Genomic DNA, 11,000 nt, shown 5'->3' with positions numbered 1-11,000 from the left:
TACAGAAACTGGGCATGGCTAGTCTAGTGAAGAGAAGGACCAGGGGAGACAGGATAGCAGTCTTCCAATACTTGAGGGGCTGCCACAGAGAGGAGGGGGTCAAGCTATGTTCCAAAGCACCTGAAGGCCAGACAAGGAACAATGGGTGGAAACTGACCAAGGAGAGATTCAACCTAGAAATAAGGAGGAATTTTCTGACAGGGAGAACAATCAACCGATGGAACAAAAGTTGCCTTCGGACGTTGTGGGAGCTTCATCCCTGGAGGCTTTCAAGAAGAGATTGGATTGCCCCTTGTCAGAAATGGTCTAAGGTTTCCTGCTCGGACTGGGGGTTGGACTAGATGACCTTCAAGGTCCCTTCCAACTCTGTTATCTCTTAAGCAAGGCGCCGGATCAGGCCTGAATCAGCCGAGCAACCCTCCAACCTTGGAGGGAGCAGAGAGAAGCTCCTTCTTTGTGTGTCCACATTTCTGCCATCCAGAAGAAAGAACGACCGTCTCACCCCGGCTAGAAATCATGATATTTTACAGAGCTGTCAAACACAACCTGGGTCAGGTGATTCATCACTTGTCAGCTCAAGCCGTGTAAATCTGGTTTTATAGGTCTTGAGCAGAGAGGAAGGCCGGCGTCCTTCCTGTAGGCTGAAGCCAAAGAAGGACCTGGTCATGGTTAGGACGGACCTCTTGAAGGATCGTCTGGCAATGTTGCAAAGCGGGTTTAGATGCTCCAGATGTTCTCCTGGCAATTTATGGCACGGATGAGCAGCCGAAGACTTGAGCTCATAGCTAAACAGGTGAGAATCCAGAGATGGCAACCTGCTAGAATCAAGGGACAGAATTTCCTCGGTGGTTATCCCTTAGCCTTTGGCATGGAGAATAGATGGGCTCTTGACCTAGAGGTTGTGCCATGCCCCTGTCAGAGCCTGAATCTGGAGCTGGAGCCAATGGAGATTGAGGGGGCGGTTTCGTTGCCTTCGGAGGAATGTGGGGAGGAACAGGTTGGGGCAGTCCAGGACCCATCAGGATTCGGACGGCTTGTTAGCAGGGAGGAATGGAGCCAGGATGACCCAGAGAGGACAAGCAGTGGACATGAGAAGCGACGGAGCTCAGGCAATGAGCAAGGACTGCCTCCTCCTGATCCCCAAGCATGGAGAGTGGAGAGAAGGTGGGAACTGTCAAGAGTATATTCATAGACTGGAATAGACATAGGAACAGTTCAGCCAATGGAAACTGTTTGGAAACTGAAACATAGTACCATATTTTTCGGAGTATAAGATGCACCGGACTATAAGACACACCAAGATTTTGAAGAGCCAAATTAAAAAAAAGTTTTTGCACTCTGCAGACCTCCCAAAAACGGCCCGTTTTTTGCAAAAACGGGCTCGGTTTTTTTCTTCTTCAAAAAAAAGGGCATGAATAGCCTTTAGGAGGCTTGTTGAGTGCTCCTGGGGGAGGGGGCAAAAACGAGCAAAAAAATACCAATTTTTGTCAAAAAAAGGGCATGCATAGCCTTTAGGAGGCATATAGAGTGCTCCTGGGGGCTGGGAGGGGGGGAATTGAGCAAAATAATGCCCCGTTTTTCGCTCATTCATGCCCTCCCCAGCCCCCAGGAGCACTCTATAAGCCTCTTAAAGGCTCTGCACAGCCATTTTGGTGAAGGTGGCGGGGTTTCAGGAGACAAAAAATGTTGTATTCAGTGTATAAGACACACCCAGATTTTTAGCCTATTTTTTGTGGGAAAAGGGTCTGAAAAATACGCTATTTGTTTGTATGGGGCCATAAGAGACCATTTGAAGTCTGGGTGTAGCTTAGACTTGCTGAACTGTATATATAAGTCAGTTTCAGCCTCTGTAACTTTACCTCCGTCTCTGTGTAATATAGGCCTCTGTATCTCTCTACTCTGTAATAACTTGCATCTATGAATATTGCTTCTGCATTCCTGATATTGCATGCTGAATCCTGTGATTTCATACTGTATAGAAAGAACATTTCTTATATATAATTGAATCTTGCTGAAGTTCATTTTTATTTGTGTGCCAATCGGATATGCTGCCCAAATAACAAAACTCGGGACAGGAATAGTGCAGGCAGACCCGACAACTCAGGAGGAGAGCATCCCGCTGCCCTTCTCAAGGCACACCTGGGGACTGAGATTAAAGAAGCCGCTGTCGGGAGGGGCGTTTGTCAGGAACAAGTGCCGAATTGGTAGAGTTTGGTGTGGCGGTACGAAAAGTTGCCGTTGTGGCTTTGTGGACTCATGGTTTGTTCCTTGTTTCGTGGACTCCTTTCTCCTCCGTTTCTTTGCTTTGCTGGACTGGGCTCACCCAGAGGCTGCTGTGGGTGTGGGTGTGCGACAGTGGTGGATTCCGGATCCCGGTGCAACCGATATGGCGCAACGGGGTCCGGCGTCCCCTACCTGCACGCACGCAGCGTACGTGCGCGTCCTTACCTCCGCGACGGCTCCGTGACGCTCCAGCTGCTCGGCGGAACGTTGCGCAGGCGTCATATGCTCCGTCTGCGGGCACAGAAGCACCAAAGAGCTCAAATACAGGTAAGGAGCTTAGGCAGGCGGGCAGCCCTCTGGAGCATCGTACCAGAACGGTACCCGGTGCTCCCAGCAGGCACCGGTACACCTGTATCGGGGCCTACTGCCTGCAACCCACCACTGGTGTGCGACTTGCCAAGAATGTGGGAGCATTTGGGGGGAGGGGGGATTTCGAGCATGAAAGGGGAGTTCGAGCTCTCAGCTGCCTGTGTGTCCTTTGGGTCTTTGTCCTAGGTCATCACAGGTTCATCCCTCTTGTGACCAAGAGCGTACTGTTTTCTGGTTTGGCTGGAGGGTCAAGAGAAGTGAAAGATGGCTGCTTCCGCTTGGGACAAAACCCAAGCCAAGAGAAGGGGTTAGTCCCATCTTTTCACCAAACCCTTGCAAAAACTGCCTCCATATACCGTGTTTTTTGGAGTACAAGACACACCTTTTTGTGAGAAAGGCCAGAGGAGACAGGATAGCAGTTCTGCAATATTTGAGGGGCTGCCACAGAGAGGAAGGAGACAAGCTATTTTCCAAGGCACCTGAAGGCCGGACAAGGAATAATGGATAGAAACTGATCAAGGAGAGATTCAACCTGGAAATAAGGAGGAATTTCCTGACAGTGAGAACAATCAACCGAAGGAACAGAAGTTTCCTTCAGAAGTTGTGGGAGCTTCATCCCTGGAGGCTTTCAAGAAGAGACTGGACTGCCATCTCTCAGGAATGATGAAAGATCTCCTGTTTGGGCGGGGGGTTGGACTAGATGACTTACAAGGTCCCGCCAACTTAATCTTTTTAATCTTGTTTCCACAGAGACTGTCTTGTGCTTGCTTAGATTCCTATACACCATAGAGGGTTGGACTAGACAACCTCAGGGAGGCCTACCAACTTTACCACTCTGCACCAGGCCGCTGAAGAACCCATAAAGAACTGGAGAAATGTGTGGTATTTTTAGATTCCAAATCTTATTTCTAATCCAGGAATAACAATACGTGGGAAAAGTAAGATCCTGCAGAATCACCAAGTTGCGGTGGCTCAGTGGCTAAAACGCTTAGTTTGTTGATCAAAAAGGTCGGCAGTTTAGCGGTTCAAATCCCTGGCGCCGCATAACGGAGGGAGCTCCCTTTACTTGTCCCAGCTTCTGCCAAACTAGCAGTTCGAAAGCACGTAAAAAAATGCAAGTAGAAAAATAGGAACCACCTTTGGTGAGAAGGGAACAACGTTCTGTGTACCTTCAGCCATTGAGTCCTGCCGGTCACATGACCACGGAGACGTCTTCGGACAGCGCTGGCTCTTCGGCTTTGAAAGGGAGATGAGCACCGCCCCCTAGAGTCAGGAACGACTAGCACATATGTGCAAGGGGAACCTTTGCCTTTACCTAAAATCCTGCAGAATCACCAAGGCGCACCTACTGAATTGCGTAGGTACTGAGAACACCCATGATCCTGCCTTGCTGGGGATGATGGGAAGGCTTGTCCAACATATTTGAGGGCACCAGCTTGAGAAAAGTTAGGAAGAAGCTGGGCACAAAAGTACCCCTACCCCTTGCAGCCCCCTTCTTTTAAGGACCGATTCTTCTCCCAGCTCAAAAGGCGACCAAATATAATGCAAACTTTTCAGCGTGTGTTTTTCTGGGTAAGCACCCCCCCTCCCCAAAAGAGAAACTCCTGGGACACTTGAAGAAGACAAAAAGGAATCCAGCAGCAACAGAAGGAGGATTTTTAAATTATAACAAGGGGGAGGGAATGAATATATGTGGATCAGTCTGTTGTCTAGGTGGTTATTTATAGCTGGAGCTTTTGAAAAAGAGAGAAATATCCAAGATAGACAAGCACAAAAATTTCACAACAGACGCCTCTGCCTTGGGTGGGAAGACTCAAAGCCAAATACATCCGCACACGGGCTTGGAGAAGGGGGGCTGGTTGTCATTATTGAGCAAAGCGGTGGATGCGTGAGCTGCGCCTGACTTTACGACCATTTCCCCCCACGGCTGTTAAGCGAATCCCTGCAGTTGTTAAGCGAACCTGGTGTTGTGGCCTGCCCCTTCAGCAGACAAATCAGAGGAGGAAGTTTGGGATTCAGCCAACCTGGGACCTCGAGGGAGAAGAGGGAATGGAGCTGGCAGAGAGAGAGGGGGGAGAGGGAGAGAGAGAGGGAGGGAGGGAGAGAGTGGGAGAGAGAGGGAGGGAGAGAGAGACAGAGAGAGAGGGAGAGGGAGGGAGAGGTAGAGAGGGAGAGGGAGAGGGGGAGAGAGAGGGAGAGAGGGAGGGAGAGAGGGAGGGAGAGAGGGAGAGGGGAGAGAGAGGGGGGAGAGAGGGAGAGAGGGAGGGAGTGAGTGGGAGAGAGAGGGAGGGAGAGAGATGGAGAGAGACGGAGAGAGGGAGAGAGGGAGGGAGAGGGAGAGGGAGAGAGTGGGAGAGAGAGGGAGGGAGAGAGAGACAGAGAGAGAGGGAGAGGGAGGGAGAGGTAGAGAGGGAGAGGGAGAGGGGGAGAGAGAGGGAGAGAGGGAGGGAGAGAGGGAGGGAGAGAGGGAGAGGGAGAGAGGGGGAGAGAGGGAGAGAGGGAGGGAGGGAGTGGGAGAGAGAGGGAGGGAGAGAGACGGAGAGAGACGGAGAGAGGGAGAGAGGGAGGGAGAGGGAGAGGGAGAGCGGGAGAGAGACAGAGGGAGAGGGAGAGAGGGAGAAGAGAGGGAGAGAGGGAGAGAGAGAGACAGAGAGAGGGAGAGGGAGAGAGGGAGGGAGGGAGAGAGAGGGAGAGGGAGAAGGAGAGAAAGAGGGAGAGGGAGAGAGAGAGACAGAGAGAGGGAGAGAGAGAGAGAAAGAGAGAGAGAGGGAGGGGGAGAGAGGCGGAGCCTGGGCTGTCCATCAGCCCTCAGATGGAGAGTCAACAGCCCCCAGGTCTGGAGGTGGCTGATGAGGAAGAGAAGGAAAGCTGGGTCCAGTGCCTGACGCACAGATGCGCAGAAGGCAGAGGAGAGGAGAGCAGTGGAATTCTATGGGCCGGTCCTCAGGACAGAAGAGCCACCACTGCTACCGAAGCCCCACCCTAGCTCTGGGAATAAAAGGCAGGTGGAGGGGGAGATGAATAGATGTGGCAGACAACTATTCATCTTCCTGCCGGACAGACTTGTTAGCCTGCGTTGAGAGTGAAACTTTTTGCCAGGGCATAAAGGAATCATTGAGTTAACTTTGTCGTGTTTGGAGAGCTGGGACAGAACAGCAGAGTTTCCCAGTGTCCTTGTCAGAAAGATCAGAAATGGCAATCACAAATGCCAGTTGCCAAGCCCCCGAATTTCGATCCCGTGGACTGTGAGGATGCTACAATGGTCGTAAGTGCAAGGACCAGTCCCAAGTCACTTTTTTTCTCTGCCGCTGTAACTTCAAATGTTCGCCAAATGTAAATCCAGGATTACTTGTATCCAAATAAAGTTTCAAAAGAAACAGCCTTGTCTTTTAAGGACCAGGGTACCCCCAATCTTGTATACAGGCAGTCCTCGACTTATGACCGCAATTGAGTCCAAAAATTTATATTGCTAATCAAAACATTTGTTAAGCGCGCGCTGCCCCGTTTTACAACCTTTCTTGCCACAGATGTTAAGCGAGCCACCGAAATTTCTTAAGTGAGTCTGGTTCCCCCCGTTGACTTCGCTTGTTAGAAGGGAATCCCAGGATCCCCCCGCCATAAATATGAGTCAGTTGCCAAGCATCTGAATTTTGATCCCGCAAGCATGGGGAAGTGCAACGATCCTGTCAACTTTTACAGTGCCGTTGTAACTTGGAATGGTCACTAAACAAAATGCTATAAGTCGAGGACCGCCTCTGCTGATATCGGGTCTTCATTTCGTTCTTTATTCAGTTGGCAAATCCGCCTTCCGCGTACCAAAAAAAAGGAATCTAGGGCTTCACATCACGATGCCAAGAAAGCATCAATCTTTCTCCCTTTTTCTCCCCAGCACATTCTCCTTCCTTCCTTCCTTCCTTCCGTCTGCAGAAATATATCTCCAGTGCCTCTCCTCCTGATCGCCTTTCATCACGCTGTCCAAGGAGTGACAAAATACATTTATGTCGGTCGTGCAGAAGCACACACTCACCGACTCTCACGCGGCAAGAGGAAAAGCAGGGGAGGGGGAAAACAGCCCCGTATTTCAGCCACCCAAGACTAATCTCTTCTCCTACAATTGGAAGATTATTCATTACAAGCTGCCACCTTCCCTGGTTTACCTACAAACCGAAAACATCGCTTAGAAAATAGTTGGGCCTGATTAAATAATTCCGGGTGAACGATGCAAGAAGGCCAACTAGCGTATTTTTCAGAGTATAAGACGCTCCGAAGTATAAGACGCACCTAGCTTTTGGGGAGAAAAGCAAGGGGGGAAAATCTGCCTCCCAGCAATTTGCCTCCTTGAAGCAAACAGTCCATTTCAGTTTCAGCACAGCCTGATTAGCACAAACAGCTGATTGTCAGTTGGATCGTCCTCCCACGATCAGCTGTTTCAGGGATTGCCATTGCCTATTATCGCCTCCACGCACCAAATTTTCGCCCCCCGCATCCCTTTTTCAGCCTCCGGGTGCCCCATTTTCCACCTGTTCCAGGCAGTATGGAGCAGAATGGATGAAAATGGGGCGCACGGAGGCCGAAAATGGGGCACACAGAGGCTAAAAATGGGATGCGAAGGTCAAAAAAGGGGCACACGGAGGTGGCAATAGGTAATGGCAATCCCTGCAGTCTGAAACAGCTGATGGTCAGGAGGCGGATCCAACCAACAATCAGCTGCTTGTGCTAATCAGGCTGTGCTGAAGCTGAAACAGGCTGTTTGCTGTTTGCTGCAAGGAGGCAAGTTGCTGGGAGGCAGAAGCCAAAGAGTGGAGGCCAGCGGGTGGGCTGGTTGGCGGGGCTACTTTCATTGTATAAGACGCACCCAAATTTTCACCCTCTTTTAGGGGAGGAAGTGCGTCTTATACTCTGAAAAATACGGTATATCCGTTGGATGGCAATTCCTGAGATCCACCAGGTGGGAGGAATTTGGGGTTCTGCCTTCACCAAGAGACAAAGAACTTCCTTCCTGTTAGAATACAGTCTTGCAGGCTAACTCTGCCCGCAAGCCAGCAGTTTGATCCTGCTCAGGCTCCAGGTTGACTCAGCCTTCCATACTTCCGAGGTAGGTAAAATGAGGACCCAAATTGTTGGGGGCAAGAGCTGACTCTGTACACCACTTAGAGAGGGCTGTGAAGCCCTGAGAATCGGTATATAAGTCTAAGTACTATTGCTATTATGATTAATAAAGGCTATTGAACAACTGAGGAATTGGGTAGGTCTAATCCTGTAATGCCGAACCTATGGCACGCGTGAGCCATATCTGTGGGCACACGAGGCATTGCCCTATGTCAGCTCCAGCATGCATGCGTGTGCTGGCCGGCTGATTTTCATCCTTCCGGAGGGTGAGGGGAGGCCATTTTCGACCTCCCCAGGCTTCAAGAAAGCCTCTGGAGCCTGTGGATGGCGAAAAACAGGCCCAGTGGGCCTACCAGACGTTCGAAGGCTTCGGGGGGGGGGAGCATGGGGAAGTTGTGCATGCATGCGCAGGAGGGCTGGGCATTGCATTATGGGTGTGGGCATGCACGCGCACCCTTTTGGCACCCGAGCAGAAAAACCTTCACCATCCCTGGCCTAGTCTAACAAAGAGAAGGACTAAGGGGTGACATGAGAGCTTTCTTCCGGTATTTAAGGGGATGTCACAGAGAAGAGGGGGGTGTCAACCTATTCCCAAAAGCACCCGAGGGCAGGGCAAAAAGGAATGGGCTGGAAACATATCAGAGAGAGATCCAATCTAGAAATAAGGAGTAAATTTCCTGACAGTGAGAACAATTAATCAGGGGAACTACTTGCCACTTGAAATTATGGGTGTTCCATCACTAGAGGTTTTCAAAAACATTTGACCAGGATGGTATATTGTGCATGAAAAAGGGATGTGTGTGTGTGTGTGTGTGTGTGTGTGTGTGTGTTGGATTGCAGGTAGTCCTCGATTCACGACAGTTTGTTTAGCGACCGTTTGAAGTTACGACATTGAAAAAAGGGCTTATGACGATTGTTCACGCCTACGACAACCCCATGGTCGCACGATTTACATTCAGATACTTGGCAACTGACTCACATTTACGACTGGGTCATGTGAGTCCCCTTTTGCGACCATCTGACCACTGGGAAGCTGGATCCACTTAACAACCGTGTTGCTAATTCGAGATCGGCAGCGATTCACTCAACAACGGTGGCGAGTAGAGTCATAAGACGGGGCAAAACTCACCAAGCACATTTCACACGCAGCCACATAGATTTGGGGCTCAATTGGGGTCCTGAGACTTGCCTTTAGTAGACACACACACACACACACACACACACACGGCCTTCCCAAGCTCATTATTCTATGTTCTATGACTCAAACCCTTGGGTTCACAATGAATTCAACCAGCCAAAACGGTGTTGTACAATGACAAGACCACTGACTCACTTATGCTTTATGACAGAGGTGGCATTCAGCCAGTTCTGACAGGCTCCGGAGAACCGGTAGCGGAAATTTAGAGTAGTTCGGAGAAGCAGCTGACAGGCTGGCCACGCCCCCGCTACCTCCCAGCCGATCTTCTTTTGTTGCCCTGCACAGGAGAACGGAGTGGGAAAGCAGGATAGTGGGGTGTTGTGACTCAGCAGAAGTTTGCTGTGAGTTGAGTTGGGATGCAGGAATAACAATGCAGCTCGTTAGTGTCGTCTTCTGGAGATAAAAGGACGGATGGTGCCACGCCCTGGTTGCAGAAGTCAACGTTCATCGTTCGTTCGTGGTTCGTCGTTCGTTTATGGAGAATTCAGTTCCGTTCCTGTTTGAGTTTGTGAGACACTTGGATAAGTGATTTTGCTTCCTGAAAACCTGGTGCTGTAAGAGTTTTGTTTCTGCATTCTGCTGCGTAACCCTTGTTGCCAGAGACTTTATCTATGTTTATTTTGGGCTCACAGCCAGCGTGAGTCGAGACTGATAAAGGCTTTCTTTTGGCAAGCTTTGTGTGACTTTAGTTTTGGAACAGGCTAAATGGGTGCCAGAACAGTGGGGTGGGGAGGGAATGGGGATTTGGCAGTCTCCTTCCCCAGCCACGCCCAGAAAGCCACATCCAGAAAGCCACGCCCACAGAACCGGTAGTGGGGGGGGAAATTGAATCCCACCACTGCTTTATGAGCTGTGAGAACGCAACAGCCCCGTGCCTCTGGTCCATACCTGCAGCCTGAAGCTAAGGACTTACTCCAAGGTGAGGCTCTACTACTCCACCCCGCTGCTGATGCATGCCACAACGGTTCTACCCAGGAAGAATGATACCCAATGAATAATTTATCAAGCCGCCTTCTCCTTAAGCCTGGGCCCGTTATCTTCCTCTGGTCTTGGCACGTTCCCATGACTGCGCTTGGTATCTTGCTCCTCCAGCAGAACAGCCATCTCGCTCTTGCTAAACCCGGGGTATCTCGCTTGCATGCTAAACGGGGGAGGACGGCATCGCCATCAATCAGGAGCGCCAGAGAAAAGGACAACAGGACACCGTTGACTCCGAAAGAGCCGCGGTTGACCCCTGGTGCTCTTTCAAGGCAAAGTGAGGTGGGGTAGAGAAAAGAGATTTTGGCTGGACCCAACGATTTGCCCCCTCTGCTCCTGTTCCTCGCACTGACGGGGGTGCCGGGGGGGGGGGGGGGATGGCGGCAGGGAGAACAAATGAAACCACTTAAACAGCAATTAAGCTCTAACGACCTGCGCCGGGGTCTTGCCAGCTTGGAAAGACACAGCACAGAGAATTAGAGAAGGGTTATTGGAAGCTCCTGCTGACCTGATTTGCAAGTCATTAACCCTGTTTCAACATGAATTCTCCCTTTCTGCTAAGGAAGAAATGTACAGAATTTTAAAAGTCTGTATTCCTTAACATCGCTCTGGGGAGGAAACGCAACAACCACAAAAGGGTTAGGCCAACCTCTTTGGCTCCACGTAAAACATGGATGTCTGCGACAGAAAGCAACACCTCTTAGACTTGTATACCGCTTTACAGGGCTTTACAGCCCTCTCTAAGCAGTCAGCCTGTTGCCCCCAGCAATATGGGTCCTCGTTTTACCCAGCTTCGGAAGGATGGAAGGCCGAGTCCACCTTGAACCAGTTGGTCAGGATTGAACTGCTGGCAGTGGGCAGAGTTAGCCTGCAATACTGTATTCTAACCATTGTGCATGATGGGTGGATAGATGGATGGATGGATGGAAGGAAAGAAGGAAGGGATAGCAATAGCCCTCAGACTTATATACCACTTCACAGTGCTTTACAGCCCTCTCTAAATGGCTTATAGAGCCAGCCTCTTGCCCCCAACAATTTGGGTCGTCATTTTACCCACCTTGGAAGGATAGAAGGCTGAATCAACCTTGAGCCCGATCAGGATTGAACTGCTGGCTGTGGGCAG

Source organism: Thamnophis elegans, chromosome 15, assembly GCF_009769535.1.
Source record: "Thamnophis elegans isolate rThaEle1 chromosome 15, rThaEle1.pri, whole genome shotgun sequence".
Classification (NCBI taxonomy): Eukaryota; Metazoa; Chordata; class Lepidosauria; order Squamata; family Colubridae; genus Thamnophis; species Thamnophis elegans.
Note: the sequence above shows the minus strand (reverse complement) of the source record.